Source organism: Oryza glaberrima, chromosome 9 (assembly GCF_000147395.1).
Source record: "Oryza glaberrima chromosome 9, OglaRS2, whole genome shotgun sequence".
In the NCBI taxonomy this organism is placed as follows: Eukaryota; Viridiplantae; Streptophyta; class Magnoliopsida; order Poales; family Poaceae; genus Oryza; species Oryza glaberrima.
The window spans coordinates 5,400,350-5,409,406 of NC_068334.1; the positions used below are offsets into that span (position 1 = coordinate 5,400,350).

Below are 9,057 nucleotides of genomic sequence, written 5' to 3' on the forward strand. Positions count from 1 at the left end.
TGACAAAAAAAACATTGGAGGATGAAGTTGCAAACCTTTTAGGCACCTCCGATTTGTATGTAATCACCAAAATAAATTCACTAGAAATTTTGGCATGACCTCCTCTCTTTTTTGAAGAAATTTTGAAGCTTGCTCGGGCAGCTGGAGGAGGAAGAAGACATATATATATAGGGGTGGGACTTTAGTCCCGGTTGGTACACCAACCGGGGCTAAAGATCCCCGAGATCTTTAGTCCCGGTTGGTATAAAGTTACGATCTTCCCGGGAGGCCTGACAGGCCCTGACAGCATTTGAACCGGGACTAAAGATGATTTCTTTAGTCACCAACCGGGACTAAAGATCAAATATACCCGTTACCCTTTTTAACCGGGACTAAAGATCATCTTTAGCCCCGGTTTTTATTCCATCCGGAACTATTGTGGAATTCGGCCGACCGATGAAAGATGGTTTCTCCACCAGTGATACTATTTAAATTTAAATTATCATAAACCACATTAATTTACTTAATATAATATTATCTAGCTATCTTACACGTTATTTTTTTATTGTTATCATACTAAATTCCCACAACAATACGCGGGGTTTCACCTAGTGATATCACTAGATACGCGAGAACCCGATGGCCGCGGCACTACAATCTTTCCCATCATCGCCCAGTGCGACATGGCCATGCGAGCCAATGCTAGGAACTGATGGGACACGACCGAGCACTCTGCTTCGCCTCGACGTATCCTAGCTTCATGCGTGAGCCCTGGATGATTAGATCCCTTTGGGTTGGGGCGTCACGATCCAGACTCTCTAATGCATGATCAGTTTTCTCTTATGTAAGTATTGTTTCATTCCACCAGTTGAAGTTTCTTTCAGATTGTCACTTTGCTTTTCTTACTGTCAGCGATTCATTTTGCACCAGGTTATGGAACTTATTCTCAATATTGTATTGTATGCGAAAACGATCGTGCATATACATGTTTGATGGATCCAACCATCAGCCTCAAATCCTATTCATTAATCCTGTTTTTTTTTTTTTGCGGGGATTAATCCTGTATTAATCCTGTATTGCTGATTGGATTGCAGTCATCTTAATTATAATCCTATAAGGTCTTTCCCTGTTTGGTTCGATCGCTTCTTTATCTTCTTGCCCTGTCTGGAGTTCCGTTCTATACAAGGCCAAACAGATGCATAGAATCCACTTAACAAACTGGATTGCTAATGACCGATCTGCGTTTAGTAGTTTCAGCAATTGATGCAAAATCAGAATTAACTTCTCAGGTATGGATTAAGTTGGCAGTATATGATTGGTTTGGTTTGGTTTACTAAACAGGAGATAATTGGAGCAATACGAGTGGATTACTGAAATGTTAGGAGTATTCCCTAAATCCTGACACAAATGTACGAAATTGCAATTTCGATCAACCACTCTAGGACCATCACCATTAACTGATGTTTTGCACATCTCGACAACATATGTAGTACTGAAGATATTAAATATTATGTCTCAATTATTATTTTTTATGAACTTCTAAATAGTATTTGTTGGATTTGTCGTTATATGTAGAGCTGCACACTGAATTTGAAATCCTCGTCTCGATCAGATGCAGCATGTGGACAGTTGATCTTCTAAGTTCGCTATCCATCGAACAATATATATCGTCCCTTACTAAATAATTAGGGTCCCTTTGAATCAAAGGATTGAGGAAATATAGGAATAGGAAAAAGATAGGATTTAGATAGGAATACAAGTGTAAAACAGAGGATTGTCAAACACAGAAAAAACACAGGAATGGCCGTTTGATTAAACCGCAGGAAAAACGCAGGAATTGGATGAGAGAGATAGACTCAAAGGAAAGTTACCATGAGGTTGGAGCTCTTGCTAAATTTCCTTCAAAATATATATAGGATTATCCATTCCATAGGAATTTCAAAGGATTGGATAGAATTCAATCCTTTGTTTCAAATGGCTTTATAGGAAATTTTCCTATAGGATTGAAATTCTCCAAAATTTCTATTTTTTTCCTCCAATTCAAAAGGGGCCTTTAGGGCAAGCCACCATGCGTTAACATTTAAATGAACTGTATACAGTATTGTTCGTTAGTTTACAAGCTCAAATGATGTCGCATCTTTTAGGGCCCCTTCCATTGCTGTAATGCTGAAATATATGCCACCTCTTTTTTTTTCCTTTACAATTTGGGTAGCGCTACTGTTCACAAAACTATTTATCCCATGAAGAAATTAAATTTGTATCTCTTTTCTTTTCTTGCTTTAGAGTTTAGAATGCACTATGTTTTCTCTTTTTTTTCCCATTAAAATGCACACCGTTATCCTGCAGCAATACGCGGGGAATCGCCTGGTTAATTAGGTTGCATAACCCACCCCTCCCACATGCAGATGATCTACTCGCATGCAGATTTTTCCTCCTATCCTCACGTGCAACTGCATGGTGGTGCAGTTAATCTCAGCGTGCATATCGAAGCAGCACGCTGCTTTCGCATTGGTAGATTGGGGAAAAAATGCAACAAACGTATTTGTGCGCCTTATATGACATTTCCAACCCAAAACACTAAACATAGTTTCCATAAAGTCTACATCATCAAGAAACTAGTACTAGACACTACTCTTCCAATGCAAATACCACTATTCCATACTTAAATTTGATGCTACTTATCTCACATGATATCTTAGATATTGTGTAGAAACCATGTCTTGCATGAGACATGGTTTCCTTCTCTTTCCTCATTTATTTACTTGCCACATCATTTTTCATCCTAGGTGGCAACTTATTTAATGCTATGGACACCATCTTAGTCATTGGGTTAGGAATGGCCTTAAGCTCTGGGACAAGGAGCGAAAACTTTCACGTCCTCTAAACTGGGATAGAGGGAGTACTATCTAAATGTTCTACCTTTGTATTGCTAAGGTTTACACCCGAAGACACCATCACTACGCCAAGAAGGATGTGTTATGTTGAGGATGACAAGGGTTATGCTCAGCAGAAATCAGCCCATGCACTACCAGCAGCTATCTACACCAACAAGAAGATGGTTTACGCTGCAAAGGCTCAACTTCTAAGACTTGTGTGACCCAGCTCGTCAAGAGATGGGTTGGATGGCATACATGGTTGGAATAAGGGACAAGTCTAGTTTCCATTGCATCAAACACCACCTCAATTCCATTTTCTTATAAGAAGTTAGAGCATTTTTACTTAAGACTGCGCAGGAGCCGAAGGGCTGTGCGCGAACCCGAGAAAACTCTTTTCTTTTTTTTTGTTTTCTTCTCATTCTTCTTTTTCCTTTATTCTGCTTGGGTCACAGAGAAAGGATAAGAAAGGAAAAAAAGAGAAGGATAAGAAAAAGAGAAGAAATGAAGATAAAAAGGAAATGGAAAATTTTAAAATGTCCGTGTGGCATGCCACATCAGCACCATAAAAGAGAAGGAGAAGAAAAGAAGAAGAACAGATAAAAAAATGAAAAGGAAAATTTTTACATGTCCGTGTGGCATGTCACATCAACAACACGTAGGATCCTGAAGGGGATGTGATGATTTGGGACCTAGATGACACACTATGACAAGTTATGGGACTTTGATATGCATTTTGAGAGTTTAGAGACCTAGATGACACACCCCCTACAAGTTTAAGGACTGTTCATGCACTTTACTCTTCCTAATATAAATACCCCTCTACTTCATCATTAGACAACTTTTGTTTAATTGAAAACCTCATGTATAAGAGATTGCTAAAGATTGCATAAGTGTCTTACCCACTTTGTTCTTATGAGTTCTTTTGGACTTGTGAGAAGGCTCCTCTGGTGCCCCCTAGTTCGTGCTTTTGGCTCTTGGCCTCTTGTGTAGATTAATCCTGGATTATGGTTCCGTGATGGCTCGGTTTGACGGATCAGAGTCCAGGAGGCTCCGGATCGTTCTCACCCTCACCACTTGGTCGTATCCAACCTTGGCAGGTATAAAACTAATTATTCTCTTACTGCTTGTAGCTAGTTACCCTCTTGTGCACGGTTTATGCCGGTACTCTTTGCTCCAAACCTACTGCCGTGACCATCGGGCCACCCCTCACGAGTTTGTTTGCATCAAGATAAGTAATGGAACTAGATTTAGATAGGTGCAGGCCTTCTTGATGAGAAGTAATACTCTACTCCTATTTCCGGGATTGTATCCATCGAGTATTGTATTGATATGACAATCGAGATGTGGTTATGACCTTTGGGGGTGCTTCATGCTGTCCATATATAGCTTTGGGGGCAGGTTTACAAGGATAAAATCACAGTCAGACATAACATAAATTTCCTTATACAGTTATACAATCTTATATGACTAAGACTACGAACTATGCATTGGAACACAAGGCATCATAATGTCAAAGCTTAATCTATTTATATAAAGTACAGATACCGCTCACCTCCTATCTCTAATCAGATCGATAAGCTGTTTGTATGGGTATATGATATCCATAATGTCCACAGCAGCCCTTGAAAAGGTAATCTTCTCTTGAGTAATTCATCAAAAAGCCGAGTGTTTCAATATCCGTGTCATAATTTTTCGAGTTCTTTTATCCCAAATATGAGGATGTGAATAGCTGAAAATTTTTGAAAAATAATTAATAAAATGTATACTTAGGTCCATCAACTAACTAGATGCACCTAATTAGATATATCCTCCGACTATATAATTAGTTGAATAAACTAAACATATAGCCAAAGAGTAAATAAATCAACCAGCTGAATGGTTTTATTAAAAAATTAAAGCGTGCGTGGTGTCAAATCTGAGTAACACTCAAAATGGATTGACCAATCGCATGTGAACGACGAAAAAAATTATGAATAGCCAAGAGCCAAACATATTGGTCTTAAAAAATCATGCACACAAGTGGCTTTGAGAAAAATTAATGGCATCGCACAAACAATGCTGAACTTCAATATGAAAAGTTAAAGTATAAGCTATAAAGCTCACCATTTGCCACCTCTTTAAATTGCATTGTACAAACTCTTATTAAAAAGGTTGTGTAGTAGCCGAAAAAGAGGATTTTAAAGGTATTTGGCACTTATCCACACACACATTGCAAAAAACAAATGCACTTAAGTCCCTAGAGACACGTGGCAGGCCGCACCTGAGAATGGGTTGTAAAAGCTTAAAGGGTTGTTGTGGCTGTTAAATGCCATTTTTACTTGGCCAATAATTTGTCACACCCGGAGTTTTCCCCTTTTCTGTAGTTCTAATTCACTAATAAATCGTCTAAAGAAAATACTTTGGTTAACCAGGAGAAAATCCAAGTTAACAATGTATTTAATAATCGAAATTGTCAGGGAGAATTTTTTTTGAATTCTCTTTGCTTTAAAATCACTAACACGACTTAAATTGGAATTTACAGAGCATAGGAGTTAATATGGTTAATTAAATTTGTCAAGTTTTGAAGTAATAATAATTCTCTCCCGCCTTTGGTCGTGAGCGTGCCCGATTAACTCCCCTCTCTATCCGCGGTTTCGTTTTGCATGGCGAACCATGTTCGTTTTCCTTCGCGGGACTGTTTCTGTTCTTATCCTAAAACGGCACGCATCTGTTTTCCTTTTTAGGAAAGTCCTCATCCTAACCTCCTATTCCTATTTTCCCTCCCCCTCTCTCTCCCTCTGCTTTTCGACCGCCGCCCCTCCCCCTCTCCTGCGCATGCACCACCTCCCCTACCCGAAGCCGAGTTGGCCTCCCTCCCTATGCGTCGTTATCGTCATCCTCGCCAAGTTGTTGTCACCGCCGTTTCCCTCGCCATTGCCATTGTTCTCTCGGTGAGGAATCCATTCCGTCTCCCCTGTGTTTTAGTTTGTCGTATACTTGTTTAGCTTAACCCTAGTTTAGTCGCGCTGCCGCTTTAGCCGAGTCGCCGCCAGTCGCCTTAGCCGCCGCCGGCGGCCGAGCCCTAGCGCCACCGCCGCCGCCGTGCCGATGTCGTCGCTGCCACTACTACCGCCGGCCGAGCCCAAGCCGAGTTGAGCCGCCGCCGTTCTATCCACCACCGCCGCTCTCCCATGCTGTCGTCGTGGTTTGCCGTTATGTCATAGCTCGGTAGCCGAGTTGCAAAGCCATAGGTGCAGCCCTAAACTTGTACCGCCCTACCGTTTGCCGTACCGAGTCTCTGCCGTAACCGTGTCTAGTCTAGCTGTTGTCGTTCGGAGCAGCCGGTTCCGTTCGCCGGTTCGGTTGACCGTTTGGATGGTCTCATGACACGATGAGTTGACTCGTTGAGTCACTAATTCATGAGGCTTGCTTACCAGAGGTTTAATTCCATTGATCTATTTATCTATGGGCAATAATGTGTAAAAATTGACTAAGGTCTTTTGGTTATTAGTAATAACACAGCTCATCTTGTAAAATTCATAACTAAATAATCCGAGCTCCGTTTTAATCCATTCAAATTGCAGTTAATCCATTCAAATTGCAGTTCTGGTGATCCAGTTTATTTTGAAGTGGTTGCTAAAGTCCAATCAGCTCAAGAGCAAGGCAAGTCATACATACATCATTGATCATATTGAGCCTATTTTACAAAATCCCCTGCTTTCTATTAAATTGCATTGGTTTAGAATGTCATGTGGAATGGATGCCTATTATTCTCAGCCTGTTGAATACCTTTTGCCATTGATAACTTGGGTTATAATTGACTAGATGATTGGTTTAGGAATGCTTAGCCATGCTTAGACCAAATAGTTCACAATGTGATTCATTATAATTTTAGTCCTTAATTGCTTTATGATACACCACCGTGGTTATGGTTTAATTAAACTAAAATTTGCTTTAATGGTGGGTCGTGGGTACATGCATGATTTTCTGGAAGTCGTGCCCATGACAATTAAGGACCGGTTTTCGGGAATCTCTGAAAGATATACTCATACTCACCACAGGCTAGATGGCCTCCAAGCTGAATCTAGAGTATAACTTAAACTAGCTGACATACCATGGCAAAGGTAGAGGAGATGGTGCAGTTCGGACCTGGCTTTGGTCTCTGATGTAGCCGGATTTACCTAGGCATGAGAGGGGACTGCCAGACTTGGAATAAGGAGGGGGTGAAACCTGAGGTGGGTATGTTCGGTTAGGGAGAGTTATATGACAGGTTTTGTCACGATTTCCCCCTTTGCAGTATCTCGGTGGTACTTCGGGGCATGGTAACATGTGTGGAATCGTGCCTTGTGGGTAAAGTTGTACACCTCTGACGCGCAGCAGACAACGGTATGGGTCACGGTCAATGAAGCCGACCACGGCGCGTGTGACTGTTCCAACGACATCATCCGCAACGTCATGCCGCTGCTGGTCGGCGACGCCGGGCTCTTCAGGTCATCTTTCTCATCCCACTGGGTATTCTTCTCCAACGTCGAGTTCCATCCCACTTCCGCAGCTACAACTCGGTCCCTGCTTTGGCCGCCATGTCCACACTCCGCTGGATCTGTCACGGGGTGGTGATGTTTGCCGTCCATGCCTTGCTCTTCGCGTCCCACAAAGACCTCCGTGTTCACCACTTGTCGCGCTTGCTGAGGAGCGCGTTCTTCGCCGACGGTGCCGTGGCAGCGCCCTTTAGGCGAAGACGCTGTGGCGGCGGACTCACAGGAGGTGCCTCCAAGCCAGCAGCGGCAGCGGAGGCGAGCGGCGTCTCTCCCTCCCCCGAGAATCTGGCGGTGAGAGTGATGAGGACATCAACACCAACGATACATCCACGCCTCCACAAGTACAACTTCATGGTCCTATTACCTGCGCTCGTGCACATCAACTCAACTATCAGGTGCGTTCATTCTTAAATTCATCTTATTCTTATTTATACCCCGGAGACACGTGCACTCCTGTTTTACACAGGAACAATGGAGAAGATCAAACAGGGAGAGGATTCGCGTAGGATGGATTCGGACTGCAGCACAGCACCAACTTCTGATGGCTGCCACGACTTCATGCGAACTCCGATTTGGTCGCGCAAATACTTCATAGAAAGCTTGTCAAGTCTACTTTCAAATGGATCCAGCCTCATGTCCATATCAGTTCTGGAGCGGCCGCAATCTTCGTTTTACTACCGAGTCCTTTTTTGTCCATGGTGTTGTGTCACCTCTTTGGGCCCAATGGGCCGTGTATCAAGTTGGGTCCATTAGGGACGCATCCTAGGGTTAGAGAACGACCCCAGCACACCTGTTGTCATCCTCTTCCTCTTCTTTTAGCATTCTCCGCCGCCAAGAATAATCGGGTTTTGTTTAGATCAAAGTATAGCGTCGCTACTTTGCCGAGTTGATCCCGTGATCGATTAGACCACTGGATTGCTTGTTACTGAACCCCACTTGTTACTTCTTTTAATTCAATCCAACATCTTTGATTCGCAAATTTAGTTGCTTGTTCATCTTGTTATTGCTGGTTCTCAATTACCTGTAGGAACAAATACCCTCGTGGTTGGGCTGATCGTGCATCGTCGAGATTCACGACCGCCTCTGGAGTTAGTGTAACGATTGCTAAGGCGCAACAGCCCTGGATAGTTGTAGACCGATCGCCAATGTCACTCCATCCAATCAACTTATCCCTCTCATCGAAAGATCGGGACACCCTCGAGCACATCAAAGAGGTCACGCCGTCGGCAAGGGAGCGAGGACCCGCGATTGCGGCCCGGAGCACTAGCGGATGGGGTCGGGGACGAGCGCGGCGAGGGCTTGACAACAAGCCTACTGAGAGGGGCGTGAGCGAGGGAAGGTAGCGGCGGCTACGGCAGCGCGGCGTCGGCATCGGTCTCGGACTCCGGCTCCTGCTCCGGCTCCGGCGCGCTCTAATGGGACGTGTAGTCCACCTCCTCCTGCTCGTCGACGTCGTCTCCTCTGCCACGGGTCGCATCTTCTCTGCTTGGGTGGCCGCTCCTCTGAGAATGGAATGCGATGGGGAGAGAAGAGGAAGAAGAGGGGTGAGAATGACATGTGGGGTACACAGGGCCCCACCAATTTTATTAATATTTTTTGTGTAACAGACATGTGGGGGGTCACAATTTTTATTATTTTCCAAGTTAAATTGCCACGTATGCACCATGTCAAAGCCACGTCAGATA

At 43.4% G+C, this 9,057-nt stretch overlaps 1 pseudogene; it reads left to right on the forward strand.

The window, feature by feature from the left end:
- Positions 1 to 7,414: 7,414 nt before the first annotated feature.
- On the forward strand, positions 7,415 to 8,262 carry LOC127784698 (uncharacterized; annotated as a pseudogene).
- Positions 8,263 to 9,057: the final 795 nt, after the last annotated feature.